We start from the raw sequence: 22,218 nt of genomic DNA, 5'->3' as shown, positions 1-22,218 counted from the left end.
TGGTTGTGCTAGTCTGCAAGGGTGAAATATGCACTTGTGTTTCAAAGGTTATGTAGAGATCACAAGACAGCATTCAGGCACGAGAATATGCACAAGCCTCCAGGAAAGTAAATGCTGTTGTATGCGTTTTGTTTCCTTTCCCTCAGCCACAATGATACATATTTATTTATTTTTATATATATGTGAGTAGATATATATGTATGCACAAAAATGTTTATTTTTTCCTTTAAAGTTGTGTACCACATTTCACACATTCTGCAGTGCTTAAGTATGGAGGAGGCAAAGAGAGCGGGTGTGTTTTAGCTGTATAGTTCATTCCAATTAAATCTCCTGGGGGACAAAACATAAATAAGAGACCTTTCCCTTGAGTTTATTTCTCTCTGGAATGTGCATCCACTTTTTCAACATGTTTGCCCAGAAGTCTATCTCCTGCTTCCTGGACTATTTATTATTCAATTAGAAGAGCTAAATGGTGAATAATTACCACAGTATCGATACAGCTGGATATAGAATAAGAAAAAAAAAATGGATTACAATACTGATTACTGAAAGCTCTTTATCTGAGGCTTGCCATAGGTACAGTTATTCCCATTTTACATGCAGGAAATGGAAATGGAGTGCTGAAGAGATTTTCCTCTAGGAAGACAGTGATCTGTTTGCACTCTGAAAGGAACAGATTTAGTGGCACTGTGAGAGATCTGGTACGAGATTCTCTGTTCTAGCCATTAAGAAAGGTGGCCTCCTCTTCCCTTTAACACATCTCAGCAAGCATTGAAAGCAAAGGATACTCTTCTTAGCTGTAATCTCAGATGCTCTTTTACCAAGGCAGTTTTGGGGTGCAGCAGTGCAGTGTGGAGCTGGAGCCAGCTGCACCTCCTCCTCACAGCAGAACACATCCCAGCCCTGCTAAGGAAGAAACACTGCAGATTTGGCCCCTGCTGTAACTCACTGTTTTGGTGGGGGAGGGCAGGAGACAAGGTGTCCCTCCTGGTTTGAATGTCAGTTGTTGTCAAGTTGGCATCCTGAGCTGTTTCCATGACAACAGCTTTTTGTGCTGGGGGACGAGGTCATGCACCTGTGATCTCCATGAAAAGGACAATGAGAGAATGTACATTATTTAAAGCTTTTATCTTCCAGTACATGTTTGAGTATAACCTTGAAATTGGGTGAATAAAGGGCAAAGTATATTTCTATGCATAGGAGTGAGGCAAACTAAATTGTTTAGAAAGAGGTGTGAGGAAGATTGGGGGCATTTTACAGCACAGACACTTCTCTAACTTTTCATGGATGGGTCCAGCTGTCTCATCAACTTTCCATCCTGTACATCAGCAAAAGTTCCCTGGAGTGAAAGGAGTCCATCATTCTTGTGAGACTGAAAAGAAGGGTGAACAATAGGCTTTCACTTGGTATTTTCCTAAAAGGCTTGGATTAAGTTAGCCATTATGATTCTGCTTTGGTTGCCCACCACAGCTCCTGTTGTGTGAAGCTCTCGTTGAACACTGAATGAAAAAATAATTGTTGACCCAAAGAGCTTCCAGTCAGAGTGATTATGTGTCACTCTGCCCTTCATTTGTTAAGAATGCCTAAATACTCCCAAAGCTTCACTTAAGGCTTCAGTTAGATGAGGCCTGCTGGAAATAAATATAAGTTGTATTTTACAAGAAAAAGCTTTACAAAAAAAAACTCCTTACATTTTCCAAAATGAAAAGGAAATTCTACAAGACAAAAATTAAAAGAGGTAGTTGGGTTTTTTAGTAAGAGCTTCTTATTCTGTCACTGTTCTTGGTGTTGTTAACTTCAATCAAAATGGGTTTGGCTGGCTACAATTTTCTTCCTTTCAGAAATCCTGGAGAACATTGTTGAAGTATTTTCTCTCATGAGGAAAGAAATGTATGGATAGCTTATTGTGAATGAAAAAGAAACCAGAAAGGTAATTCTCTAAAATAATACTTAAATAATGAAATCAAATGAACTAACCCAAAATGAGGAAAAAATGAAAACCTCAGCTAACTCAAATAGAAACACGGATTATAATATTACCAGTCATAAAATATGTTTGTATTTTTGTATGTGTGTATATTCTATGTAGGTAAATCAACATGTTGATATTTTTGCTTCAAATATTTGCATTTTTTTGTCTGTGAGAGTCATCTCCTGCAAACATATTGAAAGAAAGCCTATAGACCATCCCAAAAAAGCAATGAGAGGTGGTGCAATGAGAACAATTCAACAATTTTTTCTTTTACTATTAAGTCATAAACTTCAGAGATGATTTGGATTAGAATTTTCACAGCTCATATATATCAAGCATTTCTTTAAAATCAAAGCATTCAGGGTGGCTTTCAAATTTCTGCTGTTATAGAGATGAAAGGGACTGCACCAAGGGAGTAAAAATAAAACATCACAGAATGAGAAGAATCATTAGGACAGTAGATAGTCTGAGGAATGGCTACAATTGTTAGAAAAGGCCATTAAGGTTAGGTGGTAGAAGCAGGGATGACTGCAGCCCAGATCTATCTTTCCTTCCTTTGTGCTCTTGGAGGGCAAGTGATCCCTTCACTGCTATCCCAATGGATGACAGACATTTCCGGCCATTACTTCTTCTTGTATGGAGTGCCTTTTGCCCAATATGGAACTGCTAGAATCCATGGGATGTCAGGAGCAGGTTTGTGAGGCTGACATGAGAAACGTATGCATACAGATGCACAGAGCATCACACTGATCCCCAGTCACCACATCTATGAGGTGTGTCCTAGAGGACAAACCAACCTCTGCCAGGCTAAAAAAAGGACAAGCTAAAGTAGAGGTCTCACTGCTTGCACCAGCACAGTGATGACGCCAGGCTTTGGTAGTTACACATTTAAACTCTCCTCTCCTCTCTTGATATGCAAGAGGAGACACTCAGTGGCTCTCTCCCTCCCTGCTTGGTGTAAGTCAGCTGCTGTGCTTTGTGCCACTGGGCTTGGGGATAGCTGAGCAGGGAAAACCATGCGGAGTCACTGTTACTGGTGATGTATGAGGGAGAAAGAGATCACTGTCACAGTATATCTGCTATTTTCAATTTAATTAGTAGTCAGAACTTCATTTGTCAACTTAATCATTGCAGGCAGACACCGCAGAGGTGGGAAGTAGGGGAAAAAAATCAAGAAAACAAAAGAAGGCCCATTTGTGGCTCTGTGCATATTTTATTTGTTTCCTAGCTCAGTTTATTTCAATATTTCATATATGCCAAAGCTTAGATTAAAAAAAAAGATGAATGTATGTAGTCTTGTCATAAGCATTGGTTGCAGAGGAACTGGTTTTGTCAAGTTCTTTCAGTAAAATTGTGCTGTAGCCTGCAAAACTACTCAGCTTCTCCATGTTTCCAGTTTCTTTGTGTGTTAAGTAGATAAATGTTTGTTCTTGTTTCAGCTGAGAGAAACAGTAGATTTTGTCATTTGTATGCTGCTAGCTGTGGCCAAACTGAAGGAAATTTTGCACAAAATAAGGAGAGACTCCGTCTGGTTCATACAAGTCAGTAACTGTACTTCCCTACCTTTGGGTTAAGCCAAATTTTGAAAGAAAGAAAAAAGTGGGGAGGTTTTATCCCTTGGCTGGAATCTTCCATGATCAGGAGTGATGTGGCAAAGCTTTAATGGGCAAAACTTTAAATAGTGTTTTCCTAACTCACTCGGGTGTTATGAGCCATTTTAAATCCATTTAGGTACAGCTTGCAATAGGAAAATCCCATAAAATGGGTCAAGTTTCTGTTTTCATGCCTCAGTTATCCACTCTTGCCTGATGAAAGGCTGGAATCAGAACACAGGGCCTGGAGCAGACATTCCTCAGGTAAAACAGTGGACAGCAAGCACAGACAGGAGAGCTTGTTGAGTGTGCTGTGGCAGTGGGCTGAGGACTCTGTGTCTGTGTGTGTGTGAATATCAATTCTCAGTGACAGCAGTGGCACAAAGGATCAGCTCAGGCTGAATCACTGCCCCTCCATTCCTGTCAGCTGCTGCTGCCTAGCCATGGAAAGGAGAAAACATGTCCACCCATCCCATTCATGCCTCCCCCAGCTGCCCTGCTGTGCCCCAAAGTGAAGGGGCCTCTGCCCTTCAGGCCCCGTCCCTCGCACCAGTGGCAAGGCACAAGGTGCTGGCACTGCTCTCACAGTTAAAACTTTCCTCTGGTCTTCGAAGGAGTTAAGGACTTAGCCTGGCCTTGTCTCCTGCAGTGTGACTGTGAGGACACTCCTGCTGCAGTGTAAAGTTAGTCCTCAGTCCTGTTGTCTTATAACAATAATAGCTTAAGCTACCAGAAGTCTATTATCATACTTTTCTCTATGATCATACTTTTCAAAGTGGATTAATAATAGTATGCTATTACTTTGAGGAAAACTTCAATGGCACATGGCAGTTCTTTACAGGAAGGCAGGGATTTTGTACTTGATGGATCTTAGCTTTCAGCTTGGGTTCATGGCTGCTGGTGGCACAGGGACTCTTCATGCTGGCTCACAGTGTGAAACTCCTGCTCCAGACCCCACTGCCTGTAGCCTCTAGTTCTGCTTGCAGTGAACCCAGGCCAGGCTGCCATAATTTGCTGGCCTCTGGGCCATCCCTGACTTGCATGGTGTATCATCTGTTGCAGTTCTTCACACTTCTGCCCAGCACTATCTTTAGCAGGGAAAAGAGGAATACAATAATTTGAGAAAATAGTGGAGTGTGTTGGGACAAAGGTCAGTGGGAGCCACTGGATTCTGGGAGGGAGTTCTGAGGTAACATGTCCTCTAAAACACAAAGAAGAGCAGGAGGATTGAAATGTAGTTAGGGCTGCAGCTAGTCCATGGATCAAGTCCCTCAGGGAAAATGGTCCTGTGCAAAATCACATCAGAGCTGCTGAGTAATGGAAAGTCCTTGAGGAGAAAGAGAGATGGAGCCTTACGCCCTCCACCACCAAAATCCTGTTCTTGTAATCTACCACAATGCTATTACATCTTTGGTACATTTTTGCTGTCATGGATATGGGTGTTTGGGAGTCTGTCTCTGGATGGTGTTGCCCCTCATCTCATGTGGTGGTAGTAAATGATGGTGGTATCAGATTGATGCTGGGAAGTCTCAGTAGACCCTATGGAATATGTAACCTGAGTAGATTGCACAAACTCAAAGGCTGGGCAGGGAGTGGTGATTGTCATGAAATGATGTGACCAAAATCATCAGAAGGGTGGTGGCAGAGCTGGGACTGGAGCTCCTTTTCTGTACTCTGCTGCCTCGGTGAGAAAACTTTGCTGTAAGATCCCTACTGTGGCTGCAACTCTTCCAGACAGCTTGTAGTCTCCCTTGTCATCAGCTGCTGAACTCTAGCCCCAAAGGACAAGATTTATCATGTGTTTATGTGGATTAGCTCTGTGAAAACACAATGGTCCGTGTGTTAATTCAGGTCTTACAAAACATGTGCTGATGATCTCTGGACTGTTCTTTTTTCCCCCATAAATACATAGCTCGTAACTTTTTATTTTTGCTAGGTATTTTTTGGAACGGAACATTTATTTTGTGAATATGTGTTGAAAAAGGATATAAGAGGGCATGCAACCATTGTCAGAGCACATTCCTAAAGAGTGTATGTGTGTATATGGCCTTCTAACCAGATGGGTTGGAAGATCAAACTGCCTGGCTCCTGCTATGGTGTGATGATTCATGAGTCACACCAGCTCCCTCTGTGCCTCACCTCTTTCTTCCCTTTGTCCACCTCAAATATGGCTCTCCAGCAGTGTTTTCTTTATAGCATTGTGTGGCCTGGATCACAGTTTCATGCTGAAGTGCACTTGTAGTATAAATTATACGTAAACTGTTGCATAAGTATTATATTTAATTTTTAATATGGTCTCTTATGCAGAATTCATGGAGCTTTTAGGTGTTATTGTCCTGGTTTCTTAATTCAGCTTTACTGTCATTTGTGAAGCTTCTATGACGCTTCTTTGTTTTGAATGTTTCTGATGTGCCTGAAGTATTTTGGTACATGTATTTAAGTACAATAGGAATAATTAACAAAAATAGAATACTGATCCTGACAATGGCACTCTCACTCCCTTTCTCCTTCAGTCAGTTTTCTAGTCATTTTTGTAAGAATGTTCTGCTTTTATGTCTAAACCAAACCTGCTATCACAGAAAAGTGTTGGTCAGAACTAATGAAAATGAGTTACTTAAATGAAATGTCACTTAAATGAAATGTTACTTAAATGAAAATGAATTACTTAATAATTTGCCACTATGAATTCTTTGTATCTCGAAGGAACCCTTCATTAGGAGAGCTCACAGCTTTTGAAAGAGAATGAATTTGTATGTTATTGCAACAGCCTGTTGAATTAAGTGGTTATGATGCCCATTTTACTGATGAGCAAACTGAGGGACAGAGAGAAGTAACCTGCCTCGGGCTATGTAGTAAATAAGGATTTGAACATGTCTGACTTCTGGCTTCATCCACTTACAGTATTTTCTGGTTTTTCTACAGTATTTTCTTTTTTTCTTTTGTGTGCGTGCATCTTATGTACTTAACATTTTTTTTTTTTCACAAGTCCTTTTTCTTGTTAGTACCGTCTAAGGTTCACTTTATATATATATATCTATATGTATGTATGTAAAGATCCACATTCTATTTGCTGGAGCTACAATGGGAATGTAGGGATTTAGCCCAAGCTGTTGTTTGGACTAAATTTGCTTGTTAGTTAGATGTTGTGGCTCTAGGAAAAGGTGACTGTTTACTTGGCTTGTTCCAGTAATCTAATTGGAAAAGTGGAATTACCACTTAGAAGACGTGCAAGAATGATGGGGAGAGAGGATCTTTACCTCATGAAGCTAAAACGAACTGAAGTTATATGCTGGAAAGTGCTGCCGTTGCTGCTGTGGAGAGAAGCTTTATTTGAAATTACAAAATGAAAATTACCGATCAATGCAGCCAGAATGGAATGATTGATACCTCAATTGCACTTCTAGAAAATGTAACATAGCATAAAGATACACTATTTACCTTCTTTTCAATTCCAAGTTTTTGCACATTATAATAACATATATAAGTGCACAAATGGGCATTTCCAGACAGTGTAGTTGGGAGCAGAGATGAAAAGAGCTGCAGTATGTATCAAACTTCAGGCAGAGCTCAGCTGCAGTAATACTTACTTGTGCGAAAATGGTGAAAAGAGTGGTCTCTCATGGCTGCAGTTGTGTTTTCCTTGACTGTATGAGGCTATGGAACTAAGGGTCAGGAAACAACCGCATCTAATGTTGTGTTCATGGACTCTGCTACCTGTGCAACGACAAGGTGTGGGATCACTGCTCAGAGTAGTGTAAGACACATCAACAGCTTTTCTATCCCTACAGCACTTCCTGGGAAATACCTAAAAGTTCACAAGTTCACAGCTTAGTTCTTTCACCATTAAGAACCTTAGTTCGTCTGCCCTTTCATCTCTGGGTATGTTTGTGCAATCGTCAGAAGTGTAATTCCTACAATATATATTTTCTAACAGTGACCTAAGGAAAAGAATTTGTGCTCCTGCTTTTTTGATGCGTGTTTTGATGGATAAAGTACAGAGTTTACATGATAAAGCGCTTTGTCTCATTTTGCTTAATGCATGAAATAAGAATGTTTTAGTATTTAAACACAGGATATAAATAAATCACCATTCTAAAGCTTGGGCCAGATCGCCATCCTTGTATTGTGTTCCTGCTTATTATTTGTGCTTTCCAGCTATAGCTAAGCTGCTGAACACATGCTTAAGAAATGGGGAATACTTATTTGCTTACAAATATCCACGACATAACTGCACAAAACTTAAAGAATCTATATAAGAGTCAAAAATTTATTTTGGCTTTTGGAGAAGCCTTGTTTGTACAATGTCTACACCTCTGACCGGCTGTGACTTCAAGGAAAGAAGCGTCCTGAGAGAATGTGCAAAAATGTTATTTGAGAAACTGCCTGTTCATTTTTTTCAATTGCTGAAGGTTTCTATATATAGACAGGCTAATATATTTATATAAATATTGTGATTTTCAGGAATGTTTAGCTCATTGTATTCCTGTAGTCAAAAGAAAAGGTCAAGTCCTATGTGTGCTTATGTAAGACCAATAGCACAATTCAGTTTTCTGTTATGGACTTCTAACAAATTTTCACTAGTGCAGTGTAATACAGAGTTTGGCCTCTTAATATCATTATGCCCTATTCATTGCCCTTCCCAGAAACTCTAATTTTCTATGACATCATAAGTGGTTGCTATGGATATGATTGCTGTGACACAAACATGATTAGTGATTAGGACATCAGATGAAAAAAACGCTGTGTAAAGATGAGGAGCTGAGGTCTGTTTTCATGCAAATGTCCCTAGTATAAAGTGGAGGACAAGGAATGCAGAAAATAGAATAAATAACTAGAATTGCCTCTAAATGAAATGTTTTACCAAGTTTTCCCTGAAGCGTCAGCAGCTCTTTAAACATGCTGGTGATGGCCCATCACAAAGCCAGATGTTACCATTTATCAAGTAAAGTAAAGAGCTCCTCCTGCTTCCACAAATATGAACTGAATATGAAATCAAATGGGAAACTGCTGCACTAACACTGGAGAAAATATAAGGTAACTTTTAAGCTATCGAAAGGCTTGAGAATAAAAGAAGTGTTTGAAAGGAAGGAGGAAGTGTCAGCAGCATTACTTGATTCGTCTTTCAAAGGCAAAACTGCAGTAATGTATATAGACTTAAATCACTTGATGGGTGTCCTAGGGTTACGATTGCCTTCTCCCCTCTCTCTGTCACCTTCTCTTCCTCTTCCATATACACATCACATGCTTCTTAGGGAAAAAACCTAGGAAGCAAGCCTTTAGCGAGCTTCCTAAAACCCAGACTAGTAAGTGGGGACTCAGGACACAGAGGTAGCAGATGTAAACACTTTCCTGCAAGCATACTTTCTCATCCATATCAGTCTTAAACCTGGTAAGAAAAGAACCACCAACCACATCAATCCTCATGTTTTGTGAAATGACGTAAAGCATTCAAATTCTGCTCAGCCCCAACACTGGCTTATATAGTCAGGAAACACCAGTAGTACAAGAATTCTTTTCTCATGGTGTTTTACCTAGAAATGTATCATTTCCACTCAGGTAAGAACCTGGTAATGAAAGAGGTAGTAACTGCTGTAATGGTGGACTGATGTAACTCACTTACTTTAAGATTAAATGTAGAATCATTTAAAGGCCCCAGATCTTCAAAAAAGCATGCACAAAATGACAGATTAGTTTATGTAGCTGTAACAGTCCTCCAAAATACCTCCAAATTGGTTTGGAGGGAGAGATGTTGGAAGACTTAGAAAGTTGGGTAAAACAATTACACTTTCACAAACGTAAGTGCTTTTACAGGTCTGACAGTTAAGTAGAAAACTTAAAAGTACATATTAAGGGTAATTGTTTGGCTAACTTAATTAGGTTAACTCCAATTAGACTATTTAGAAGAAGGGCAGCTGGGAACTGTAGTGCACTAGGAGACATTAGCAAGAGAGAGGTGATGAGATTGTTGGGTGAATGGATTTTTTTTTTTTAATTTATTGAATTTTGAGAAGTTAGTTGGGATGGCATATAAGAAAAATTATAAATGTCAGAAAACCAGTACTGCTTCGAAACTCATGATTTTTAGCACTGTATTGGATTATATTTTAAGTTTACAGGCTCTTTTTTTTTCAAAGCAATTTGTAGTTTTCCTTTACATACAAAGCCTGAGAGATCAGGGTCTGGAAAGCTGTACTGTGAAAAATGTTATCTCACTGGAAATTATTGTTTCTGTGCTTTGTGTGTTTCAGTGTTCACTCTGGTGCATAGTGATGAAGTGTATTATATTCTGGGATGAATAAAGGAGGGTTTTGTTGCACAGTGTTAGCTGTGGTGGCTACAGTGATACGTTTGCATTTCTGGCTATGCTGTGGCAGTAGCTGCCTCCTTTCAACATTTGGCTTAATACCCTAACATGGACTATAGGGGTCATTTTTGTAACTGCACAGTACAGCTGGTTTGTGCTGGGTTAGGTGTGCTAGTGGATATACTGCTGAAGTGGGTGAAATGAGTTCCCAGTTTACCCCTGCTACACAAGGATATAACCACTGTGAGGTGTAGATAGGAGCCATTGTGTCCCAGTGCTGCCACTAGCAGTACTTTCTCCTCCGGGAAAAGGACTGATGTCCACCCCATCCGCACCAGCTCCAAGAGGTCCCATACACAATTTCTGTCTCTCACAGCTTCCCCTCACTCTGGTGCCTGTTGTACAATTTGAGACCAATATGTTTCAGGAGGGTGGTTGTGGAAGTGGGGGAGGGGGTCGCTGAATTATGGTTGCTGTGGGAACCATAACTTTGAATTTCTTGACATCTGTCCAATGACAATCTCAACATTAACGTTGCATTAACATAGTTTTTTTGCATTTAATTAAAAAAGATGATGGCCTGGAATCTGTTAAGGAATTTAAAGCCAACATTTAAACTGTTTGCTGGGAGCAGATATGTCAGAGCCTCTGCTCTGGAAACGCTCACGAAACAGTCTGACAATGTACAATAGCCACAGAGACGAGAAATGAAAACAAAATGTTTGTAACACCATTGCTTGTCTCCTTCTGGTGGCTTTGCCTATCTTTCTTGTCTGAAGGGAACTGCTCTGACTGAGTTTAAAATAACTTGGAAATGAAATAATTGTTTCCAGTTCCTCTGTATACCATCCCCACTGCTGACCGCTGACTCCTTTGTGTGTGCAGGCTGAGTTTTCTGGGGGCTTGCTTCTCCAGGCCACGCTGCCATCCTGCAGCTTCTTAAGAGATTATGGCAGAAGCTCTTGCATGTACCAAGGTAGAGGCACAGGACGGTAGTAAATGGCTGCAGCATTCATCCTGATTTCTGGACTCTTAAAAAAGTGTCTGGGTTTCCCACGTTAAATTCCAGTGCGCTCACTAATTGGTTTTGATTTTGAGGGTTATGCAAAAAAAAGTGTTTACAACTCATGGATGTCTCACCTTGAAAGGTTTGGGGACACTAAGCTTTAGAACTCTCTTTTGTAACCTCATGTTATTTCAATAAGTTCAGCTATCAGACAAATAGACATATGGACTGTGCTAAAGTTAGGTGCTGTAGATAGGAGAAAGATGTTCATATGGCACCCGTGTTATTTAGCCTTCTCTCATAACAGAATACCATACTGTTAAAAATTGTCTATTTTTATGTAATTCTTCCACTTATATTGAGATAAAAAAATTATTAGTCTAAGGTTGGCTCACATCATCAGAGCTTCTAAATGTTGGCAACTTCCCTACAGTCTGTTGCAGGCAATAACTGCCAGGGAAGTTGCTTGAACACAAGCAAAAAATAGGTCTTCCTGCTGAGCCACCAGCCCAGCAATGTAAGAAAGAATTTAATACCATGGCCTTAAGAAAGTTTCCGTGTTCTTCACAGACAGTCATGCCTTCAGTAAGGTGATGGAGGGAGAATATAAAATCCCAGAGTTACTGCAAGCCTTGAAAAAGTTGTGAAAGAAGACTTGGCAGTTAGTAGCTTTATGTAAAAGATTTTTGCATATAAATTGCATACGCATATGACATTTTAGCTCCAACTTTACATGTGTTTTGGAGGTTGGATGCAATCTTGTCCCTGCCTGTCTGTTTGCTTTTGCCATCGCTGCATCAATATTAATCCCGTTGGTTTTTCCCTCTGGCTTTTTTCTTAATTTCCCTCTCTTCCAGTTTTGATTTAAAAACTCGTTGGTTCCTTTTATCCTAGGAAAAAAACCTAGGCATCTCTTTTCTGTTTTTTTAATGAATTATTGTATATAAAGCATGTATATTTCTTTTTTGTCTTTTGTACTAGACACTCTTGTATTCATCTGGTGACAAGAAATGGCTAGAGAGCTGATAAAATGAAGAGATATTCCTTTACTGGAGACATTTTCCCTTCTTTAAAGGTAAAGAAACATTCCTTAAGTATTATTGCTATTCTGTCTCCCTCTGCCCGCCTTCTTTCCCCCTCCCTTCATTATCATCAGAGAATCACAGGCTTTGCCTTACCAACTGTCTGCACACTGTATTTAAGAAATATCACCATTCTGAGCTCAGATTTGGATGGACTTTAAAATTACTCATAAATTAAGTCCCTTTTTTGTTTGGAAATTGTCAGTGAACAGTCTAGTCTCCCTCTATTTTTGTCTCTTTATTAATAACCTCCTGGTGGCTGTGTTTCGTTTTTGGAGTTTCAAACAGAATCTGGCTTATCTTTGTAAGCCCTGCTTGTAAGATGCCATGACATGGGACAGCTGCCCCTCATTGCCTGCATGACTGAGGTGGTTGTGGGCAGACACCTCCGAACAATCTATAGTTCTTCAGCTTCATGAAACATAACCAGAGCTATGAAATTTTCACACTCACCCCAAGTAGAAATTGCAGGTTTCCACAGTATTAGCTGATGAAATAAGCAATCCCTCCTTCCCTTCAGTTCTAGCTGCAGTGACTCATTTCAGTTCAGTCACTTTGACTTACCTTGTTCCTACTGTGGGAGGCTCAAGGCACTCTATGATATGGTACATGAACTACATCTGCAGTGGAAGAGAGTTTTTATGCCAGAAGTCTATCAACAAATGATTTGCAGAACTGCACTTCATTCTATCTAATAATTTTTGATTACTTGAAATTGATTGAATATTTTGTTTTGTTGGATTTTTTTCCCACATTACTGATTTGTTGTGTTTTAATGAAATAAAATTTGGAGAATGTTTGAGAGCAAGGCATTATCTTTAAAGTCTCATACTTTCGAACACACACAAAAAAATTCTCTAAATGTTTTTAAGTCAAAAAATCTGATTTCTCACAGTCATTCTCATTAATTTCCTGCGGTGGACACATGACGTAATTAATACCTTGCACCCTTGGTCCAAAATAAATGTAATTGACAACTCAGTGGTTCCACTTAGCACAGCATTTAATTTGATTCCTAAGCATATAAAAGTTGCTTCCAGTTGAATTAGAGAACATAGCTGAACAGGGGCTGCAATGGTGCATCAAAAGCTATGACATCCCTGTTCAAATCATTTATAAACAGCAGAAGAATTTTAAGAACTGAATTACTACCTGAACTTCAAAAGAGACCATGTATTTCTATTAATACAAAGAACAATTGCAAGCTGTTAGCCGTTAAGTTATTTGAAATTGAAATTCATCAAAAAGGTGGTGGAGGAGGAATATATCTGCACTCTAATGTGGATAAAGGATCTTCTGTGAGGTAAAATTACTTCTGAAATAAGAGAAGTTTAAATAAACTCTAAAGAAGACATGCAACTTTATCTTCAGAGTGCCTTTCTCCCAGCCTCAGCTCAAACTCTCAGCTTTTTCCAACCAGACCCTAAACCCAACTTTAGATAAAAATTTCTGTTTCTATATCCTGGGTTTGTTCTTGACCAAGAATTTTCTGAAACTCTTCAGCCACTAAAAAAAAATACTAATTTTTGTACACCATCTTGATGATTTTTTTAAAATTGAAAAATCCAACTGCATTAGAAATACACAGTACATGGTTTTCCTTAACATAGGAGTTATTTTGTGGAAAGAGGAGGATGCCATATATGGGGGCTCTGTTACTTATCACCACAGAACTCCAGCCTGACTCTTTTTGCAGGTCTCATCTCCTTGCTGTGAAACACAGGGCTGATATTTTCTTCTGTAAATAGATATGCTCACAATACATTACAGTATTACAGCAGAACTTTCTAACATCACCTTTTTACCTCTTTTTAGCAGGTTCAAAATACAAATAAGGGCCAATGCTCTGAATTGGAATTTCTTGTGCAGTTTTGCTTTCATGGAGTTGCAGCAAGCAACAGATAAATTTGCTTTGTGTGTGAATGCCAGAAGCAGTGCTGGTATTTCAGAGTAACTGATGTCCCTGGGACCCAGGCAGTGATGTTGGGCTTAAAGGACAAATTGCTACATGCAATTTGGCAACCTATTTAAGGGGTAAAATAAGCAAGTTTTAGCATGATTATACATAAGCTCTGTTTTACTAATTGCTATTTGACTAAAATCTGTTTTTTTCAAAGCCCCTGGAGCCGTTATGCACAGCAAAGGAAAGTAATAATGAAAGAAAGCTTGATATTCTACATATGAGCAGCAGATTGTGTAAATCCAGCCTTCCGATTCTGATATTAGTTAAACATGCTCCTAATATTGCCACACATTGATTCAGGATAAAATATAGCAAAATGAGGCAGTTTGAAAAAGTCCCTCCTGTTCTATGTGGAGACATACTGAATTTAGCAATAGTGGCATGATTAGGATATCTTGAAACCAAATTAATTCAATTTATTTTACAGACCATTTCTCTTTACTTTCAAGTCCTGAAAGCTCAAAGGTTTATTCACTCTCTAATTCTCTGTAGGATCAGCCTGGGATGGGGGAAAAGATTCTATTATATAAAGGAGGTTCAAGTGAATGGGTCTTCTTTCAGAAGGAGGGGAGAATAAAAAGACACAAACAAAGCAACTAAAATTCAGATCAGCTTTTTCTCATTCATTTAGATATCTTCCAGATTGGCAGCTCTGGATGCAGGGTGAGATGAGAGTTTTGTGTCATTAAACTATGGTCACTTAGACTGTAGAAGAAAATCATCAAAATTTATTTCATATTTGACACAGAACAAGTATCAAGCCAAAATCTTTTATTTCACAATACTAAATCTGAAGTTACATGTGAAAGGGAAAAGGAAATAGAGAAAGAAGCTTAAAAAAATAAAAAGAGGAAGCGGGGGGGGGGGGGGGGAAGGCAGTACTAAAACTGCAGTCTTAGCCTTCTAAACCCTTTTGCTTCTCTGATTGATACTTTTCAATTATACCTTCCCATTTCACTGACATTTGAAATGCTATTTTTTTTCTAGCGATAACTTCAAATGCTTAAGTTCCAACAGCACCAGTAACCCTGTTTAGCTGTAGTAGTAAATTGGTTCCTTGTACAACATAATGGCAGTGACAGCCTTTTGCTAGGGAAATGAGTTCTCCAATGGGACATGCCTATGATAAGACGTCCGGTTTTGAAATTGTATTTCTCTGTATCAGAATTAAATCTGGACTTTATATTTCTTTGCTGCCACTGCTCTGTAGCTGGTCCCTATACAGTACGACCAAAGACTGACAAGTAATGCTTACACAGGAACCCTTTCACTTAAATTGGATTTGTCCTTTTATGTTTCCTCCTATTATTAGCTATTAAAATCTCTCAAACCCTTTTTTAAACAGTGATAGGGTTTGGCAAACCTGAAACTCACTGACTTGGAGGAGGAAAAAAAAGTGTTCTACTATTAAGAGCAGTCATTTCCTTCCCTGGGTAAAATTAACTCGCATTTAGTAAAATACAGTATTGATTCCCTGCGTTATATGGTAAGATATACAGAGTATCTTCATTGTGTGGAGAAAGGTCAGGATTCAAATCTATTATATTGGCACAGCTAAAGGCCTTTTAAAAAGGATACCAAAGAAAACACAAATCAGTGCCACTCCTGGGTACCTTTAGAAAATCCAAGCCTGCTTTCTTCTGGCTGTCATATTGTATTTCTTAGAGTCTTTAATGGTTAAAACAAAAGTAATGTGCCTCCTGTGCCGCTTGATTTGCATTGGTACCTGACAGTACCATAAGTGTGTGCACTTAGTGTGTTATTACTATGTGCTGTAATGGAACAGCACAATGGAGGTCACTAGGAGATCATCAGTATATATAATTTCATTTTAACCTTAGGTTTACATTATCACTTAAATAACAAAATAATAATCAGTCTGTGGGAAAGGGTAATTCTTTTTCCATTTCTTGCAGTAAAAAATTAACTCAATGTGATCCCTATATTGGTCTCAATACTGATAACAATTCCATCCCATTTTTCTTCAAAGAAACACTCCTGGCAAAATTAGGAGAGAAACTCCTTGGAACTTCAAAGCTGTTCAAAAAGAAAACAGTTTAAATTTCAACAATGGCCTCTGACTTATTTCTGATTTCATTTCAGCATGGAATGTATTCACTTTAGAAAATACAGACAAGAATGCTTTTTGACACATATCTTGAAAAGGCTATTGGACTTGTACATATATGGATTATCTATATAGCATTTATGTCTGATTTGAGAGGGCTGCAATTTTTTGCCTTCAGTTGCCATCAAGGATCAATAACTGTGGTCAAGATGATACTTTTCCTTGATGTGGTAGAGATTCCATTGCACCTACTAAATGATTACATTTTATTTCATTGAATGGTTAAATTTACTGCGTAAAAATGATTTGGACCTTTAATTGCTAATCTTTTTACTTTTTAAAAACATTGACCAGAATATAACTTTTACAGCCTCTGTCTGTGTTTTCTACATACTATTAATAGTCAGAAATGTTGAATACAGAAGGGCAAGTTAAATCCTGTCATTGAAACAGCAAACAGCTTTAGTCAAATGTATTGGCACAGAATTAAAAATGCATCAAGCATGTATTTGTCTTCTCAATGGGAAGCCCTTATTAATAGTTTGAAGAGTAGAAAGCTTAGCCTTATGCAACAAGCGCTGTAGTAGGTTGTTGTTGTTTTTTTTTAAATATATTTTAATGTGTGAAATTGCAGGATGCCAAGGTTGCCATTAAAGCTCCTCTCTCATTCCAGTAATTTTCCCACTTAGATTCATTCTTTCCTTTCACAAAAAAGCACTTCATAGTGGTCACAGCAGAAATGCAGTGATACTGAGCAGAGTGCAAGGTTAATTACTACTCCACTGTCAAAATATTGGACATAACTACAAGGACATGAGTCGGCTCACTTCTCTGAGAAATCTCTCCCTTTCTCTCTTGTGAGCAGGGATTTTCTAAGGAAGTGTATGTGCTTTATTCAGAATTTTAGTAGAAATTATTTATAGACAGGCTATTTTAGAAGAACCCACTTTTTTTTTGATTCTGACCCCAGCACAGAACAGTAGCATGAACCCATAAAACAAGACTGTATTCTCTATAGACCTGTGGACATAATTCGTACCTCAGGGATCCCTTTGAAAATAAATCAGGTGAATTGTCTGTGTTCAAATCTTTGTTTTGGCTTCTGACTCTAGAAATTTACAAGCAAGTGTTTTTCTTCAGTGCTGTTACTCTTCCCTACTCAGCCAAGATGTGGGAGGTTTGACTAACTTGGAATATGGCTCCTTTGTATTTAGGACTAAACCACATCTAATTAAATTTTAAAATGAAATTAAGGGAAATCACCAAATCTATGTGTGACCTGGCAGGTGCCTCAGTCTCTGTTTACTGGCTGTGGGCTGCCGGGTTGGAGTTCCCTGAAGCCCTTACTGGAAACCTACAAAACAAAAGAAAGCTGATTTTGCTATCTCATTCACAAATCTGATCAAACTGCTGTAATAAAGAGTGTGGATGAATCTTTCCTTGGCTTACAATTTCTAGCAAGTGCTCAAGAATGCTTCTTCTATGTGTGATGACAGAGCAGCCAAAGGCAAAATCTGACCAGCATTGCTCTGGACCTCAGTCTCCTCTTGTGATCCAGCCCGCTGATGCCCCTCAGCAGGGTTAAATAACTATCTTGCTAGGAGGTCAAGATTAGTCCACTCCTATATTTCACCAAGATCTTCTTGCATTGTCATTTCTCCTTTTTGACAGCCAGCTGCTGTCACTTGATCCTATTATAGTAGTCCTTTTGCTGATGCTTTCTGGACAAGCGTGCTCTTTTCTCTAGCTGTTAAATCCAACCCAGCCCACTTCCACCACTTGACATAATGGGTGTGAAGATTTTCCCATAACAAGCCCAGACCTAGGAAGCAGTTTCTTGTATTAACATCCTTCACCAAACCTCTTAGCTTCAGGCATGGTGTATCTGATCAGGCAATACAAAAATTTTGTATGGGCTATGAGGTCTTCAAAGGCTGCTTTGTGTGTTTGTTGAAAAGGAAAGATGTGACCCACTAAGGTGTGTCCAGAGTTTATTTTATGCAGTTGGAATGGGAAATGGCCTGAATAAATAGAGATGAAGCTGAAGAGAAAACTGAAAGAGTAAGTGTGGGAAATGTCTTGTGCTTTGCTTTGCTTTCACAAAACACACATGGTGCTACTACTGTTTTAAAATTATTTTTTAAAATGTGCTTATGACATTATAGTGTGAGTGAGAACAAATCACTCTAGATTAACAATGCACATAAAAATAATTAACAAGCTGACCACATGCCTGCTAACAATCTCAATCAAATTTGCAAACTGCCATTAAAACAAACACAAAAAAAAACCCATAAAACCCCCTTAAACTCCTAAATCCACTACAACTCATGATCTTATACACACATAATGCATCTTTCAGCCTGCTGGGATACCTGAGGCCCTTCAGACAAGTGGTGCTGTGAGCCACCTCTTCACCGGTGGTTCTCATTTGGCAGACAGCTGGCTTTAAATCTGGGGCTTTTACTTTGTGTCCTTTAGCAGAATTTAGCAGTTAGAAAACTGAGAAGAAGGGTGGCTTTTTGAGTAGTCTTTAAAGGCCTTGGTGAGTTAAAATCAACACCTGAAGTTATACCCAAAATGAGCATGGCATCCCACTTATCCTGGTAAGCATACTTATTACACACTTTTTTGGTCCAGAAGAGCTTATGTGTGGTGGCATTCTGCACTAAATGATATTTCTCTTTGGAACGTACCTTTTAAAATTCTTCACAGTTTTTCTTATGACACAAAATAAGCTTTATTCCCTTCTTACTATTAATGGACAACTAAGGTGTGGAAACTAAGTAATGTGCCAGTGTTCAGGGCCTGATTTTGTATTCAAACCTGCCTTACCTGTCTTAATTAGCGGCTCAGATTTTAAATAGCTGGCTTGCTGAGCCTCTTCTAGTTGTGTACACATGGCATTTTCTTTTAGTTGAAGCTTATTGTCAAGTGGATTTTTTCCCCTGTAAAAAAATCAATACAATTTGAATTTTTCTACCCAGACTGAATCCTTGGTAAATTGTTGTGGATGGTTATTGATTTCTTATATCTATGAGATTTTTTTTTTTTTTTAACTAGCATTAAGGTAAACAGAAGTCTTATTGTGTTCATTTTACAGGATAACACTTATCTAGACAAAAGAACACATAAGCACAGGGCTTACCTATAGGAAAGATTCAGCAAATCACTTCCAATAAGACAAAATAAGAAGAACAAATGAGCAGAATGGGAAGATTGCTTTCTTGTCACAAATTTTGATTGAATTGAGTCTGTGCTTTTGGAACTGGTTTACTGATAGAACAAGAAATATCATTTAACTATTTCTTACACTTTCATGCCCACAGAAAAGATAGTAAAAAGACAGAAAAGTTCTTAAATGAGGATTATGACTCTTTCCTTACCCCACTGAATCTGGTAAGGGAAAGGATGAGAAACATATCTGTCTTTTAAAAGACATCAGAGTGTTTTTTCCTCTTTAGTTCTAAACTGTCTCCAAAACAAAAAGGAGACCCTCCTATTTCACTCTGAAGGCAAGTGGAGCAGCCATTTCTAGAAGCACAAGAAAATAGAAAGTTGAGGAATACTGCTGAATTTATGAAGTCCCCACCCATACAAAAAAACAAAGTATTTCAAGTGATCCCTGAGACTTCCGACCTTTGGGATCAAAATCTTTCAAGAAGGCATTGCAATTCCATACTGAGGCACATAATGATAATAACAGCAATAACTTTGATAAAGTAGAATGAATTCCAGCAGAAAAATGAATGGATAATGTGGACTTCCTGGGACAAAGAACTGTTCTAGGGAACACATGACCCCAGAAGTGACTTGAATGTTGTGAACACTGATGTTCAGTGAGAAACATTCTGAACTCCAATATTTCTTTTTCAAAAATGTTTATATTTAGCTTTTATAAGGTATGACTGTTTTAGGGTCATGTCATACACTAGAACTACTGTGGGGAAAATTGGAGTTAATTATTGCTGAATGAGATGCCACGTAATTGTCGGAATCCAAAGGACAATGTATTGAAATGTTTGGTGTTTCTTATTTTTTTCCTTTTCTTCTCTGTCTCTCTCTTTTTTTTTTTTTTTTTTTTTTTTTTTTTTTTTTTTTTTTTTTTTTTTTTTTAGCATTCATTCTTTTCTGGTTCCCTGTGGAGTGTTCAGTTCCTAGGGTGGCCTGAGGAGAGATCAGTGATGCTGTGCTTTGTAGTCTATTACAGCACAGCTGTTCATCAATTAGGATGGAGAAAATAATCCTGCTGTTTTAGAATAGCATGATGTGCCTTCTATGTTATCAGGCAAAATGCAAACTGGATACATGAAACCCATGCAGTGAGGCTGGCAGTGTGAGGGGGAACCTCTGACTCAAAAAAGTTCTCCTTTATTATTCTCCTTTTCTCTGCTAGTTAGAAACTATAATTACAAACTTGAGCACCCACTCTACCTTATGACATGAAGGAGCATCCACAGTTGCCCTGCAGGAGCCACTAGAGCAATTAGTGAATCAGAGGTCAAGAATAAAGCTAAGAAATGTGAATCAATGCTATGCTTATACTGAGTGTCTGTTTGTACACTGCTTTCTTTCTTTTTTTTTTTTCCCTTCCTTTTCCATCAGGCCTTCTTTTCTTGTAATAGCAGAGGAATGTGTGCCGAAAAGCAGATAGTTAGTGCCACTTTGCCACCATATGCCTTTATATTTGGAAATTTGCATAAACAGCAAAACATTAAAACAGGATTTATAACCCCCCCTCAAAAATAGAAAATATATGCAGAAGTTTCAAAAGGAAACCATGGGAGTTAAGTTAAAAGGCCCCAGCCCTAAATCCCATTAATTGGAAACAGTGTATTTTATTTGTATTCATAACATGTATCTATTATGCAGACTGTCTAGTGCACAGCATACAGTTTTTACTGGGGCTAAGGAGCCCTGCTCATGGGCAATGTTCTGGATTTCTGTTGTAATTCTTAATGTGTGGAGCAGACACCCAGAACAGAAACTGCATTAAAAACCTGAGAGTTGGAGAGAGAGATGGACCTGTGGTTAAAACTGAATCAATCCCCTCTGCTCTACCACAAACACATTGGCACATGCCATTCCCAGTTGCATTCACACTCAGTCCATCATAGAAGCAAAAAAATACACTCTGAGATCCACTAAATCAATCCTCAAGGTCTAAAGGAGTGATAGAGGTTAAAAATTTCTTCTAAAGTTTGTGTTTTTCCACTCAGATCAATGCTTCTGCAGAGAAGACATGACCCTAGGTATTACAAAGAAGCTGCTTCACACCTGCATGTGGGGTGGTGCAGCACGTCTGGCTTGAGGTGTGGATGAGCAGCTTTGGAAACCCACTAAGGCCAGCAGCTCCTGGCAAGGGAGTGCTCTGGAGTTCTGAGTGGCAGTAAATGTTGAGGTCCTACTGTCATTGCTGCTGCCTTTCTTATTGCCTCCTTCCCCTCTGTGCTGTAGCAGGTATCACCCAGCCAGGGTCTCCTCTCCAGCCTGCACCCTTGCCTTCCTGTCTACATACTGACTGAAATAAATAGGAAAAACATGAACAAATTAATTAGGGAGGGGACTATCTGTGCTGTTAAGTGGTTAACAGCTGCAGGATGTACATTTTGATGTGAATTTAAGATGCCTATCTCCAGCTCCTGCCTTCAGGTCATGTAAGTAAAAGTGGCCTTCTGCTTCTGAAGAGTGCAGAGAGGTAACTTCAGCCAAGGGAAAGTATCACTCTCTGAATTTTACCTAGAAACAAAATGGAAATTCTACTGTTCATACTTAAACCCATTTTATTAAATGGTCTGAACTATTGTTCTGCCTTAACAATAACCTAAGGAGTCCTTGGATATGGGCTTGTGGTTGTCTCTCTTTTAATGCACAGGTCTCAGAAGAGTACCTATGTCAGAGAATATCCACTTGCCCAAATACAGAAGCAGGGAGGTCCTTCTGGCCACAGTTTCCCCTCTCTGGGCACAGTAAACTGGTTTGCAAACTTTTATCATCTTGCACAACTTAGCCTGTGCCAAAATATCTGAATTTTTCCTTTTCTCCCCCATCAGATTCAAATTTGAACTTACCATTTTGTTGCTCTTCTCACTTGTGTAATTAGACCTGTGGATGCATTTATAGTTTTTCTTGTTTCTTCGCAGTACTCCTCATGTTGCATCTTTCACAAACATTTGTTTTCATTTCTCCCTTTAGTAAGAGAACACAATCTTTAAAAGCAAGGATACTGGA

At 38.8% G+C, this 22,218-nt stretch overlaps 1 long non-coding RNA gene across 2 annotated transcripts in view; it reads left to right on the top strand.

Annotated features, from left to right (window-relative positions):
* The window catches only part of LOC125328160, a 54,194-nt gene that overhangs the window by 7,764 nt on the left and 24,212 nt on the right, over positions 1-22,218 (top strand). Inside the window, exon 2 of one of the 2 annotated variants that reach the window (XR_007204565.1) lies at positions 11,856-11,949. This is a non-coding gene — a long non-coding RNA (uncharacterized LOC125328160). Of the gene's footprint in view, positions 1-11,796; positions 11,950-22,218 lie in introns of those variants that run through there. The other variant, XR_007204564.1, reaches the window with a different exon arrangement.

Source organism: Corvus hawaiiensis, chromosome 6, assembly GCF_020740725.1.
Source record: "Corvus hawaiiensis isolate bCorHaw1 chromosome 6, bCorHaw1.pri.cur, whole genome shotgun sequence".
NCBI classification, from domain to species: Eukaryota; Metazoa; Chordata; class Aves; order Passeriformes; family Corvidae; genus Corvus; species Corvus hawaiiensis.
The sequence above is the reverse complement of the archived record's forward strand: the minus strand, read 5'-3'. Positions and strand labels throughout refer to the sequence as shown.